Source organism: Ixodes scapularis, unplaced genomic scaffold (assembly GCF_016920785.2).
Source record: "Ixodes scapularis isolate PalLabHiFi unplaced genomic scaffold, ASM1692078v2 PGA_scaffold8__174_contigs__length_109621045, whole genome shotgun sequence".
Classification (NCBI taxonomy): domain Eukaryota; kingdom Metazoa; phylum Arthropoda; class Arachnida; order Ixodida; family Ixodidae; genus Ixodes; species Ixodes scapularis.
In genome coordinates, this window is record NW_024609883.1 from 69,186,500 (window position 1) to 69,202,136 (window position 15,637).

Consider the following 15,637-nt stretch of genomic DNA (forward strand, 5'->3'; position numbering starts at 1 on the left):
ACCAAACGATATTTTAATGAGTGGTACTTTTCGTTTAAAAAATTTAAATATAATTATCTCTTCATATCATTGTCTCCGTTATAACTTAGGATGAGCTATATACTAAGGAATGACTGTAACTGCCTCACGACGCCAGCTGGCGACTAGTCTTCATTAAAAAAGACTTCAAATGTTTATTCAAAATAACAAGGCTTTTATTTCCACTTTTAATTTTTACAGAACAAAAATATAAATCAGTTCCAAGGGCTGCTGTTGCAGCTTTGGATCCAGTAGAGATATATATTCTGAACTTAAACATTTTCAATATCCCGAAGATATAAAGGTCTTGTTAAAAGTGGCTCGATTGAATATTGTTGTCACATAATAATAGCAGTGTGTATATTCCAAAATAGGCAAGTTGCTTAACATAAAGACAACTAATTTGAGAGTAATTTATTAGCGCAGAACGAGGGGAAAAAAAAAGCAATGATCTATTTTACAGTTCTGAATGCGGTTCCCTATACAGCAACCTCCGTACACAATTGTAAAATGTTATTATGTGTTGCTTTATAAACGACTATAGTTGAGAACTGGCAGATATTCCCTTTCGTTCTTTATTTGCATTTTACAAGTCATCAAAATCTGTAATTCGGTGAATGGCTGTTCGGTGCTTAGCCTATGTGAAAGTGTCTATGTGAATTTAGGAGTTCATGTGGGGGAGTTTTATTAACTTACAAGATTAAGTGCCAGGCTATTTAGGCGTATTCAAAAGATCAGTGTTTCAAGAGCTTGTCACTGGGCAATTTAGGTATTTATTGTCTAATTATTTTTAACGCGTATTATGAGCTGAGATTGTAAAAAAACTGCTTCGTATATCTTTTTTTATAGATGTCGTTGGGATCAACCCTGATTGAGGAACCCGAATAAAAACCAAGAAAACATACGTAAACAAAAAGGTTCTTCAGTTAATTTACATGTCGGAATATAAATGGAAATGCAAATAGATATAACATCTTTTTACTTTTCTTTGACAGCACGGTCAAGAATATTAATGCATCAGGTGCTGCAAGAGCAGCCGAGCTCGCCGTAGACAAAATTTTCTGTGCATAACTGTTTATTCACTTTAGATATGCGCGATTAAAGTCGGTTGAGAAATGCAACACAACAGCCCCAAAATACTCGGCCGGCCTTTTTTTTTTTTTTACGCTGTATGTTTTACTTTGTTCAAATGATTATAATTGTCTGGTCCAGTACCATAGCTTTCAACGCTTTCATTTTTTAGTGTGCTTTAGTGGCGCCCTCTCGAGCCGTCGACACGCAGTGCAGCAGCCGTGACCGCTCGCTGAGCTCACTACCACTCCCTTAGTTGACGGCCGCTCAAGCAACCAAGGATGTCATGAATGAGGTTATAATTTGCTTGTTTTTGTAATTTCAATTTGCCTATAACCTTTAAAATAAAGCGAAATTCGAGAAAAGTTTCATGAAGTTACTACGTTCAGTGCGCTCAGGTTCGGTGCAAATTAAAAACCAGTAAAAAAGTCCTTGCAGGGCTCCTTAAGGTACCTCATCTTCCTCCCCACACGTGTCACCCGGAGCCCCGAATCGGCGAAAATGGCTCGTAGCGTGCGTTGCTTCACATCTTTAAGGTGAAACAGAAGATAACAGTTCCTTGCTTTCTTATTACGCGACATCCCTCCTTTCCCTCTGTGACCCTGTTTGTTTTTTGTTTGTTTTTTTTTTTTGGGGGGGGGGGGGGGAAGGGGGGGGGGGGGGGGGTGGACTTTGCAAATCTTTTCAAATATGCCACAAAAAAAAAATCACAAGAAAAACCGCCATACAGCACGCCGTTTTTTAGGCGCCCGAACCCAGCCGTAAAATTAAAAATTATTCAGAAACATTTAAATCCGGTAACCTTGGACACGCTCATCTAGCTTGACTAGCAGAATTATAACTGCCAGCGAGTTGAATATTTAGCAACAACTAAGCTGTTATCTTCTGTTTCACCTAAAAAAAAACGAGATGACTTGTGCTCAATTATTGATTCAACTGATGCTCATGTAATTGTTTTAACGGAAACTTGGTTAAACGGGAAGGTGCGTAATGATGAGATTTTTCACGCGAATAAAAAGTATAATATTTACAGGAACGATAGAGTAGATAAGAGCGGTGGTGGAGTGTTAATTGCAGTAGCAGCTTACATGAGTTCTTTCTACATAAACACGACCTGTGATTTAGAAATTCTTTGGGTATGCATTGGTAACAACCATCAAAAGGGGATACTAGGGGTGTGCTATCGACCACCCTCCTACGCGACATCATTTGTTAAAGCCTTGCATGATTCATTAAATGGCATTAAGGTGCGTTATCCCAGTTCACCTATTTTCCTTTTGGGTGACTTTAATTATCCTTCTATTGTTTGGTCTGAACCTATAGTTGCAACGACTTTATCTTCTGAATGCAAAGACTTTGTTTCCCTGTCGCGAAACCCACGCGAGTGACCCCATTGATAGCAAATGTCTTGGATCTTGTTCTAACAACTCATCCTGATATTGTTTCCCCGATAATACACCTCGCAGGACTTAGTGATCATTCCATATTGCATTTTGATGTTAAAGCAGCAGTGCCCAAGCCATCAACTCTCACAAAGCAAATTTGTAGTTATGCTAAAGCTGACTTCATCAAAATTAACCATGACCTCGAAGCTTTCTTTGACGTGTTTTAGGAGGTTTCTCGAGCCGGTCAGTAGAAGAAGATTGGCAACTTTACAAGACCAAAGTACACATGCTTATCAATCAGCATATTCCACTCAGAACAGCCTTCGAAAACTCACAGTCACCCTGGTTTACTAGGGCCCTAAAACGCCTCTCCAATAAGAAAAAGCGTTTATTTCGCGCTGCAAAATTCAGCACATGTGAACGTCGCTGGTCGAGCTATCGCACTGCTGCTGAAGTGTATAAAAAAGCAATTGAAGACGCCAAATTAGATTTTTTCACACGCAGCTTACCAGCAATGTTGATAAATAACCCTAAACAATTTTAGAACATTATGAACAAAAAAATCCCATTCTTCAATCACACTATTGTCTTCAAGTGGTGAAAGTATGCCTAGCGAAGTCTGCGCAAATGTATTTAATCGCGTTTTCATTTATTCTTTTTCAAGTGATAGACGCCCTGATACCCCAGTGCTGGTTAGCACTGATTACCTGCCGATGGATTCGATTCCTCTTGATTATGTTGGAGTGATTTCAATTATAGAAAATCTCAGATTGTCCTCCTCAACAGGAGTGGATGGTATCAATTCAAAATTCCTCAAGAATACTAAATTTTACTCATCCATAATATTAACTATGTTGTTCGAACAGTCAATCAAAGATGCCGTTCTTCCTCTCGACTGGACGATAGGGAAGGTGGTACCTATACTCAAAGCTGGTAACAAGCATTCTGCTCATAATTACCGCCCAATCTCAATAACCAGCATACCTTGCAAACTACTTGAGCATGTCATCTTCTCCCACATTGTTAACTTTTTAGAGTCTAACAATTTTTTCAGCCCTTCTCAGCATGGATTTCGAAAGACATTTTCATGTGAAACTCAGCTTCTCTATTTCACCCATGACCTCCATTGCATTTTAGATCGAGGATCCCAGGCAGCTGCATTTTCCTAGACTTTGCAAAAGCGTTCGATAAAGTGTCTCATAAACTTTTGATTCTGAAACTTTCCAAGCTTAACTTAGATCCTAACATACTTGCATGGATTCAATCTTTTCTGTCTGATCGCTCGCAATTTCTTATCAGTAATAGTAACTCATCTCTTGTGTCTGTTGCTTCCGGGGTTCCTCAGGGATCTGTTCTAGGGCCATTGCTATTTTTAATTTATATTAACGATCTCCCGGTTAACATCTCCTCGTCTATGTGTCTGTTTGCTGACGACTGTGTCCTTTATCGTGAAATAATAGAAAATCATGACACCAGTGTTCTACAGTCCGACATTAACACTATCATCGAGTGGTGTGATTTATGGTCAGTGAGCCTTAACGGTAACAAATGTAAGTCTATGTGTGTATCTCGACAATCTTTTGACAATCCTAACTATTTTCTTGATCAGGTTTATATGGAGCCGGTGTCGTCTTATAAATACCTCGGCGTGCACATAACATCTGACCTTTCATGGAGGAATCATATTCAGTATGTTTCCTCTAACGCTAACCGCATGTTAGGTTATATTAAACGAAATTTTTCATTAGCTCCAGTTGCACTAAAGTTGCAACTGGAGCTAATTCGTCATTAATTCGTCCAAGGTTGGAATATGCAGCCTCTGTCTGGGATCCTGGACAAGTCACCCTCATTACTGCATTGGAAGCGATTCAAAACAGATCAGCTCGTTTCATCCTTTCTAACTACCACAACACGGCTAGCGTGACTGCCATGAAAGCCACTCTATCATTGCCGCCTTTAGCCTTGCGCCGTAGCATTTCTCGCCTTTCTTAGTTCCATAAGATTTATTTTCACAATTCTATCCAGCGCGACAAATTAATATCCCGTCCTTTTTACGTTTCTTCTCGCAACGATCACAATCACAAGGTTGGTATTCCAATTTCTAACACAACAACATTTCATTCATCGTTCGTCCCTCGTACATCAGGAGAATGGAACCACTTTCCCGGGACAATTGCCACCATCACGGACTATGACCTTTTCAAAACTGCAATTACTAATCTTTTATTTGTTGAGTGTGTTTAACTTATTTCTAAGGTTGTTTTCCTTTTATGTATTTTTCTTTGCTCTCCCCCTCTGTAATGCCTCTGGCCTTGAGGGAAAAATAAATAAATAAATAAAATACTGTAGTCTGTCGATTTATCCCGCCATGAGGATTTCTCACTATCCACGCTGAGAAGCTCCTTAGGGGCGCTTCTGTTTACCTCACTATAGGTAATGCACGTAAAACGTAACAACGTGCGTAGCGCACGTGGTTACGTTTTAATTTTCATAGTGCCTAGAAGTTTGGCATCGCACGTGCTTGCACCAGCATAGGAAGTTGAAGTATCCTCACTCTGGGTTGCGAAAAAATTCCACCAGGCGGCGATACCCAAACTTCTCGCGCGAATAACGTCCATTATTAACGACCATTTCAGGAGCACTCACACAGGCAGGGATTACATCATTTGTTCCAGCGTTCATTTTAGTGCGCCGTTTCTCTGTTTCGGGGCAAATACTATACATTAGTATGCGTTCGAAGTTTTGAGTCCGTCTTGCGATTTTGCAGTTTCACTCGAACAAAGGCTCCGCTGATGGGACCCGACCCGAGCATACATAGTGCGGCTCTCTCAGCGAGAACAAGCTATTGCCAATTTTTTTAATCGAATGATTGCAATGAAACATATTAGTGCGGCGAAAAGTGCTCTCTTGACTGACTTGAATGGTAATAATTAGCAAAGTCAATGCGCTTTCCAAGTAAAATGTAAATCGCCGGTATGTCGTGTTCGGCTAAACATTTCGCTCTGTGTGCACACGAAGCAAACAGCTTACTGCGAGGAACAAGCAGAGTAGACGCGAGTGGCCACACAGCGTGAGGTCGGTTTGGTCTTGTATACGGCGACACTGGCTTACGCTGTGTATGAAATGCGTCTACGTGCTACGTAGTCAAGAGTGGCGTAGTTTCCGGATGAGACAGAAGAAAGAGCCACGTGCTCTTGCAGCAGTCCGAAGCTTCAGCACTGTGAGGCCACGCTATAACGTAACTTGACCTACTCGCAAACAAGTTTCCGTGGCTATGATGAGCTCAAAACTTTGGGCACACGTGCGCTTGCACATCTTCAGCGCCCATTGATGTTGTCCACGCGCACACTTCACTTCTGAGATGCCACCGAAGGTTATGAAGCAGAAGATGTGCACCCCCCTAGAGCGATCTTTCTTCTTTTGATGACACTTTCTCGCACACGCACACAATTCGCTGTGGAAGGCGGGCAGTCGATGCATTGGAAAAATCGTTACCTGCCAAGGTCGAGAAAGCGCGCAGTCGCAGCTAATGTCAAGAACGAAGCATCAACTTGCTCTTGCCCATCGACATGTGAAAATGACAAGCATTGCGCGCTGCTGGAGTCAATTTTGGAAGATTTATTGCAACTCGCCAGACACAGTCGCGTGAGTGCTGCGGTGAAGAGCGGGGTTTCGGATTCACTTACGGCGCCAGTGGCGTAACTAGGGTTAGTGGCACCAAGGGTGGTAGCCCTCTCCGACAACTCCCCCCCCCCCCCCCCCCCCCTCGTGGCCCGCCGCGACAATCCCTGAGCGCTGCACCCGGGGCGGACCGCTCCCCACCGCCCCCGGCTTGTGACACCAGTGTAGGGCCAAACTACCTTTCGTTTAGGCCGCCAGTCTATGACGAAACATGATGGCGTAGAGAACGTATCACCTCATTTTCTCATAAGTTAAAGCAGTGGTTCTCAAATAGCGGTCTGCGAAGCCCTATCGTATAGGTCAAGTCCTGCATTAAAAGATTTTTTTTTAGATTGAAAGGGAGCGTTTTTTTTTTTTTTTTTTAGATGGTTTTCGTCGTCCCGCTACTTTACAATCGAAGACATCGGCACGCAGGCGCAGTAGCGGCTTCTTCGTTGCGGAGAGCTTAGCGGAAGGAGAAACGCGGTCTACAAAAACTGTCTAATAAGAGAAGGTTGCTTCAGGCTAGTCCTTATTTATTCGCATTTATTAAATCATTATCATAATTAACCTATACCTTACCCTTACCCTCAAGACGAACGGGATCCTCCATCATATATCCGCAAATTCACAAGGGGTCCCGAAACATCAATGGTTGAGAACTACTGAGTTAGAGCAAAGAGGTTGGCGCTTGCGGTAGAGATCCCAGCATCTTTCGTGGAAATGTCAATGCAACTTATTAAATTTGTCCGATATTGACACTCTATTAAACTGAAGTTTCTCAAACAATTTTAGAGCACAGCTCGTAGGTGCCCGTTTCCGGCTTGAGCGGCGTCGCCGTCGGCGTAACCGCTCGTTGCATTATGGGACGTTACCCATAATGACGTCCCACGTGACGTCATTATGGGACGTTTCTTATAATGACGTTACAGGTGACGTCACATGTGATGTCACAAGTGACGTTACGCGTGACGTCACCCTCGTGAGGTCACACGGCGCCTAAATTTGGCGGAAAATATTTACGCTAAATTTTGCGGAGACATTTTCTGCTGAATTTAGCGGGAAATTTTTCCGATCAATCGGGGTGGAATTTTCTTGCGCCAAATTTAGCCGGGCAATTTTTCCCGCTAAATTTAACGGGGAAATTTCTTCGCCTTTTTTTTTTCTTCTTAATTTTGCGGGGAAATGTTCCCGCCAAATTAAGCGGGAACAATTTTCCGCCAAATTTAGCGGGCAATTTTTTCAGCTAAATTTGTAGAGAATATTTCTTCGCTATATTCAGCGGGAAATTTTTCCTATAAATTTAGCGGAAATTTTTCTACTAAATTTAGCGAAAAAAAGGCCCACTAAATTAAGCAGGGAAATTTTCCCGCTATATTTAGCGGGGGAATTTCCCACCACAATTTCCTGGTGAATTCCCCTCCGTACCCTTCCCTACCTTCAGTACCCTTCCCACCTCCTCTTCAAGAGCTGCGCTCCAATTCGGTGTTGCAGAGAATTATAAACATCTTTCATTTTTTTATGTCGTAAATATTGAAAGGCAACTAGAACACCGGGATTCCGGTTGTCCTGCGAATTCGTATTATTGTGCAACCTTAGAAATATATGTTAATAAGTCATCAAACTTACACAATAAAGTTCGAGTATAGTTCAACATTTTAAGGCAATTAGAAAACGTTGATTTGTATATAAGGTGAATCACCAATCTTGTACAATTATAATCATCCTTTGATAACTTATTGAATATGGTATCTAGTTTATCCAATCGAATGTGAATTACTCCCCAATAGCGAGCAAGATTAGAATCCAACCCTACCGAAAAATCCGGTGTAACTTTTCACTATCCGGATTATGGAACCGGAAATTTCTTTCTGGAAACCCGGAATCCAGATTGCAGACAAAGGGATAATTACTGAAAACCTAAATTCCAGATAGAATCCGGATAGAATACAGATAGACTTCCGGTTCCATAACCCGGATAGCAAAAAGTTATACCGGATTTCTTCGGTAGGGAATACAAACTTAATTAAAAATTGTATCCAATTTATTGAAAGGAATGCCAATGACTTTCCAATATCGTCCAACATTGAAAATGTATTATATCTTGGTATCCAACTTATCCAGTGGGGTGCCAATAACTGCTATTATTGGACAACATGGGAAGCACATTAACACTATGGGAAGTGGTATCCAATTTATCCGAAGGGGAGCCAATGACTGCCTAATATTTCACAACATTGGGAGCCCATTGGCATTTTATTGGAAGTAGTGTCCATTTTATCCATTAAGGTGCCAATGCCTACCCAATATTTGACAATATTGGAAGCTTGTTATCACTCAAGTTGAAAGAGGTTTTCAGTTCATCCAGTGGGGCGCGAACGACTGCCCAAAGTTTCAGAACATTGGAAGCCCATTCGCATTTAACTTGAAGTAGTATCGAATTGATCCAATGCGGTGCCAATGACTAACCAATATTGTACAACAGTGGACGCCGATTAGTATTTCATTTGAAATGATATCCAATCTATCCAATGGGGTGCCGATGACTACCCAATATTAGACATTGGAAGCCCCTTGGCACTGTATTTTAAATGGTGTAAAATTTATCCAATGGGGTGCCAATGACCCAGCACAATACTGGAAAACCTTAGAAGCCTATTGGCACTTCATTGGAAGTGGAATCTAATTTATCCCTTGGGATGCCAATGACCATCCAATATTGGGCGACATTGGAAGCTCATTGACACCACATTGGAAGTGGTTTCCAATTTATCCAATGGGATTCCAATGGCTTCCTAATATTAGACAAAGACATGATAAAGGGGGCCAATAACGGCCCTATTTTTCTAACATATTTCCAATATTGGTTACAGAAAAGAAACAATGGACCGAGTATGACCCTCTTTTCTAACATATTTCTAATATTGGTTACAGAAAGGAAACAATGGGCCAAGTATGACCCTCTTTTTTTTTCAGATTATTCTCAATATAGGCCTAACGATCCCTACGCTACCGCACTACACTCCGTACAAAAAGTAAAGATAAGCTCGGGGTCTGTAGTGTTACGAAAACATGTTTCTGAACAAAAATCAAATCTATGCCCAACTTTCTTAAGCAGATTCCTAAGAATTCTATCGACTTTCATTTTCCATAGCTCTGCACAATTACCAAACAACGTCAAGTATTTTGTAGCCAAGGGCATGTGCAAAACTTTCTACCGAGAACGGCATAAACACTTTGTTATTAAATACTAAACAGCTCACGCTACGAAGTGGGAAAAACTGACAATCAAAACAGCTCGACTTGTGTGAGGCGACCGGCGAGTCAAGGTTCACATTCTTGAGCGAGTTTCTGAAGCAGGCCAGTTTTGTCTTTAAGGTATTAATTGTAATTAATTTTTTATTGAACCAGTATACTATAAGCGTCGCATCACGTTGCAATAACTGTACAGCATGCTCGCAATTCAGATGACGAGAGACAAGTACAGTATCATCTGCATACTGAAAATATTTGCATTTTGATACTCTGGTTGAAATATCGTTCACATATCGATTTAAAAGTAGTAATGACAGCACGAACCCTGTAGGACACCGGCTTTTATCGATGCGCTGGGACTTATAAAAGTTCCGACAAATATGATCTGCGAAAGGTCAACAGAGAACTTTTCTAGAACATGACATGTACCGTGGAAGCCAAAATTATGTAATTTGCTAAGAAGCACCTTGTGCCTGACCGTTTCAAACGCTTTTGAAACGTCCAAAAAATAGTACATGTGAATAGATTTGTCAGATGCGGTGTGTATTAGATCGGCAAAGTCTTCAAGGATCATCTGAGTACCTTGACCAGGCACCAAGCCATAGTATGTGACAAAATATGGCAGCTCTCAATAAAACTTGTCATCGCCATGTATAGATGATTCTCCAGTGCCTCCCTAATAAGGTTTTAAGGTTTTAAGGAACTGAGTTCCTTAAAACCTCTTACAACGAGAGGATACACTGGCGCCATTTATTGTGTAGCAGTGTAAACTTGGCGGTCCGGCATATTTTCTATTTCTCTCGAGCATTATCCTTTCTTTCTTGGCTCGAAAAATGTTTGTCAACATTATAAACGAGCCTTTCTTATAGGTATTACGCACATTTGACCTCGGAAATACCGCAAAACCTTCGCTCTTGTGAAATGCAGTTCCAGGGTCACCGCATAGATGGCGCCAGCATTTCTCGGTCGTACTTGGTTGCAAGAGTGTGGACGGGCCTTTACTGTCGTACCTCTCTTAAAAAGGGGTTTCACCAGCGCAGTCTTCAGGTTAGCGGGAATAGCACCAGATGGCATAAATTATTTATCATCAAACGAAGAACATCTTTGATGAAGTCGAAGATGCGACATAAGTCGCCAACGTGAATGCTGTAGATTCCGGGTGCTATATTCCGCTTGATACTGTAGTGGGCGGGTTTAAGCCGAGGCGGCCGAGGATGCACGCCGAAGCGCGTGGGCCGCGGACGAGAGATGGCGCTCGTAATATCCGGCAGAAAATGCCCGCGTTTATTCTCAGCACACTTTTTTTTATTTTTGTTTTTGAGCAATTGATGTTAATAACTTTCGATGGGAAAACAATTTAACAAGTCTAGGGCGTCCTCGTGCAGCATGTCTATAAGGGTACTACTATATTGCATATGACGAGATAAAAGCAGGGTGTCATCCGCGTACTGACAAAGGGTACAGTTCTATATACAAGATATCACGTCGTTAAGATAAATACTAAAAAATAGAGGCGACGAAATAGAACCCAGCGGTGCGCCCACTCTTAGCCAAGCTTTAGAACTGTTTCTATCACCAACCCAAGCCTATGATACCGGTTAGTTAAATATTTTGAAATAAATGAAAGACATGGACCTCTGAAACTATAAATATTCAGTTTTCGAAGCAGTATTTTATGACATACCGTGCCGAACTGCCTTGGAGACATCACGAAACAAAAGCACACGAGATTTGATTCTTGTCAAAACGGGTGTTCGACATGTCTGATAGCTCTTCCAGTAGAGGGTGCGTGCACCCGGGATCCTTGACAAAAGCGTATCGACCCGTTGCTCTCGGGCAGGGGGCGCCAGCGCCTCCGCAAGACGCGACCATGTTATGCTGGCAGCACCATCGAGGCGGCGCTGTAATATTCGATTTTGCACGTGCCACGTTCGAATGCAAGCATGTCAGCATCTGTAGACGCGCGATAACAAAATGTATAGAAAAATAAAAACTAGAATAAAATTAAAAAAGAATTATGCAGCTCGCGGCCTCAGCGTCCCATTAAACATTCCTTTTAGCTTTTTTATTTTATTGCTTTCTTTCATAGCTATTGTGAGCCCATGTGTTTCACTTTACGTGATACGAAGCTGAAGCTATACTTGCAAAAGCGTGTTCCCCTGAACGATGCTTGCACTGCACGAGCGCGCGTGCTTGGCAGGGACACTGAAAGCTCGGAGCTCGCTCTTGTAGCCTCTGCTACGCTTGCACTTATAATGAAACGGAGTATAAAGAACTGTAGTGGGGAAGCGTATTGACGCACGTTCGAAACGCGATCCAAATATTCTATTTTGCTCGCCTGGAGCGCTGCTCAAAACTTGAGAGCAACGGGCAGATTGGCAGGAAGACATAAGGTTATGCTTCTCATAAATGAGGTCATAACGTTGAACAAATTCTCTTCTAAAATTTTAGACAACGAATGCCAGATTGATATCGGGCGATAACTTTCAAAATTTCCTCTGGGTCCCCCTTTGAATAACGGCTTAGCCATTGCAGTCTTCAGGTTGTCTGGTATGCAGCAAGAAATTAGTATTTCGTTTAAAATAATGAGCAACACATTACATATGGTGCAAAAGTTTCTTCGAAGCTCACCCGTACCTATGTTGTCGCCACCGGCCGTTTTGTTGGAGCTGAGGCTGGATATCTTAGAATATAACTCCTGCCTGTCCAAGCACGCAAGGAAAGCCGACGGAACTACAATTCGCTTTAGTATTAGGGTTCTTTCCCCTTGATATTCGGCAACTCCCGAAAACAACGCGAAATATACATTAAATTTGTTTGCAAGAGAGAATGCATTGCGTCCAAAAAAAAATATCCAAGTCGAAGGTTGCCCTTAGAAGTATTCCGCGTAGCTTGTTTATAAGGCTCCATATCTTGGAAAGGTAACGAGATGATTCACGAAATGTAGTCTTGTAATATCATTATTTTCCTCGAAACCAGCATGGCGTTGGTACGGTTTCTGGCTGTCTTAGATTACTGCCCTAGCTGCCTACTCCTTGGGTTATTCCTGCTGCGAGCCCATGTGCCAGCTCATTTTCTTTAACTGCTGCCAAAATGCCAGCATACAACCACGGAATGTAAGGTTCCTTTAAAAAAAAAACTTTCACCTCCTTTATGCAATTGAGTATAAAGAATTTAGAACTTAAGTAAAACTATCATCATTATCAACTAATAATAATAATAATAATTTCTTTGTTCAACACATGTAATGAAAACAAAATAGAAAAAAACGGTCTGTCGATGCCAATAGGAGAATTGAAGGACAGGACCCGTTAAGTCAGGCGACGAGAAACCAAAAGAAAAATAATAAGAATATGCTTTCTTTGAATTGTTGAAGAACACTGTAGTCCTTTTTCGTTGCACCGTTTGAATAACGCTAAAATGTCATAGGTGGGAAACGAAAATACACATGATCACACTCAAGACACACGAATACACATATATTACAAAGCACAAAAATTATCATTTTTAATCTTGATTTTAAATTTTCTATGAACATCATTGCACGCTTCGTTCCCTTTCGGTTCAGCGGTTGCGTAATGCTAATGGCGTGTCTGAAGATAATACAACCAAAAACAATGTGCAAGCAGCACTTATAACATGTTTGAGAGGTAATATGACAAACAGAACCTACGTAACCTTGGGAAATTATTTTGAGATAATATAGCTTTAACATTTTTGGGATGTTACCGAGAATCTTTAGAAATATGTTTTATTTTTTGTAAATTTTACACTGGGATTTTGCGGAGTTAAAGTTCATGTATTTATAATTAGAGTTAAAGTTTTATTTATTTATATTTAAAAGCAAATTTTAAAATAATAAGGTTTTCTTTTTTATTTATTATACTTCAAATATAATGGAGCGTAATATTCATAAATAGGACATTACATATTGGATGATACATCGGACAATGACTCGGGCAATTACTCACTTCCTTTTAATGTTCATTGTAAGATTTAATAATGCACAAACATCGCAGCCTCTGCAAATTTAAAATTTTAATATACGGACATAAATACATATATTTACATTTGTTAAATATCATGTGTATATACTTTGTCTTAAAACTACATCTTGAGCTTCTTTTTCAACATTTCAATGTTGCATAAAATCCTTGAAAATGCCTTGAGTGCAAAATAACATCCTTGACCATGCTTTGAGATTTGGCATCTTTTGCATAATCCCTGATCACACCTCCCTTATGTAATGCTCTTAACGAGCCCTTAAAGTGAAATAAATTAAGAAATGAATTAATCTTTATCCGTATCAATACCAATATCATATTTTTCATTTTATAGTTATATATTTTTAACATCTCTATAATGCATTTACGTATTTTATGCTATATTTATATTTTTGTTAATATTTGTTATATAATTTGTTCATATTATTATAATTAAGAAAATACATTTTAGTTTATATATCGTAAAAGTCTAACGTACACATAAGAACCCAGCAATATTGTTTGCATGTTACGACTTAACAATGATAAAATAACGTCTATATATATAATAATTCTGAAACACTGAACAAGACTGTTTGATAATATTTCTTCAAGAACATGTGCAGTAAATGTATAATTTCACTTACTGTGTTAGCAGAAACTCAATAAAACCTCATTGCCCTGCTGCATTTTATCCAGATTTGCATGATACCTGGCGAGGAAAATTAGTGTTTGGTCATTTTTTAATGGTTCATGAAAATTAGAGGTTGATATAGTCTCTCGATTCCTCTAGAAATCTTTTCTAACAAACTTTCGAACAAAAATGTCTTTCAACAGAGGTCTGCAGCCTGCAGCGATGCTGGGTCAAAATATGTTAAAATACATCAAATAGCTTAAATACACCATCAAGTTAACATCGCAATATAACGCTCATTTCCCGCAAAATGTTTATGGGTATGCTTTTTCCCCATATGGTGCTATTCTCCCGGCTCTGGGGCAGATGTTTGAGCCGATGAGGAAAAGCGCCATGTTTAAAGAGTATAAATGGATGAATGGATGCATTGCGGCTCCGACTGTGGCTCGCGCCAACAAGTCGAGGCTTTATGGCGCCATCTATGAGTGCTCAAAATTACTACCAACCGCTCAGTGTATTGCCAGATCGATAAGATAAAAGTCCGACAATGGCCAAGTCTCGCTTGTAGCCTTGAATTGCAAATAACAGATCGACCCATAGCCTGCTCGAAAACTGTCCTGCTCAGTAATATGCGAAGGATTCATATCAGTGTGGTCTATTAAGTTAGCCGAACGCCAATGGTCACCAAGCCTAATGGGTGTCGCGTGTCGATGTCGGCGGAATTTTGAGACTAGCACAATCATACTTACCTGGTGCCGGGGCTACCTTGATCAGCGAGGAGGTGCCTCCAGGGAGAGGCGCGGCCATTGCACCTCGGCCGTGCTGACCCCTGCCACTATCCCAAACTGGGACAGATGGGGCATGCAATTTTTGGTAGTGGGGGACTGCGTTCGCGCTATCCCCCTCCCAATGAAATCCAAAGAAAGAATTATAGACAGACAGACCGCTCCCCCTTATATGATAGGGGTGTGTAATCTCACACTAATTTCAGTTTTTGTTTATGAACTTATTGTTTTCGGTATAATTGTAATAGATGTTTCGAAAAAACAGAGGTATCGCCTTTCATTGTAGGCGCTCATGCTGGCTGGAGATCATATAGCCTCCTTTGGTAGAACGATCAGATATGGTTACCCTCTGTGGCCTTATAAGCTGCTGAAAATGTATTGTTCTAGAATACGTCTTAGAAATTAGATTTTCTAGAAAAATGTACAATATGCAGTGGTATGTATCTCAAATCTTGTCCGCCAAACATTTTCATACATTTATTGGTCACTGAATGCATTGAATAACTGTTTTCGTTCAAATCAAATCAATAAACCATAATAGGTAGGGTACATGACATTAAAAAGTAATGATGTAGAAAAGAGCATTACGGCAATTTTGGCGGTCCAGAAAAGATTTCGCATTTCAGTTTGACAAATTGAATCGTGGCCAAATTTCCATTCAGAAGTGGAATTTATAAGTTCTTGTGTAGGAATTGGACGGACCGGAGATGCAGTATTTCACCTTGGACATGAAATTATACTATCATATCTCTTCCGTGTCCTGATCGAGATTCTGTAACGCCCCCTTCACAGAGTGAAGAATGTCTATGACCTAGGGGTAGCTGAAGCATTTTTTGAGTGATTGTA

The 15,637-nt window shown here is 40.6% G+C and overlaps 1 non-coding gene across 1 annotated transcript; it reads left to right on the top strand.

Annotated features, from left to right (window-relative positions):
• Window positions 1-14,747: 14,747 nt before the first annotated feature.
• On the top strand, window positions 14,748-14,911 carry LOC120837902. The gene has a single exon (XR_005715010.1). It is a non-coding gene; the product is annotated as a U1 spliceosomal RNA (small nuclear RNA).
• The last annotated feature ends 726 nt before the right edge of the window (window positions 14,912-15,637 follow it).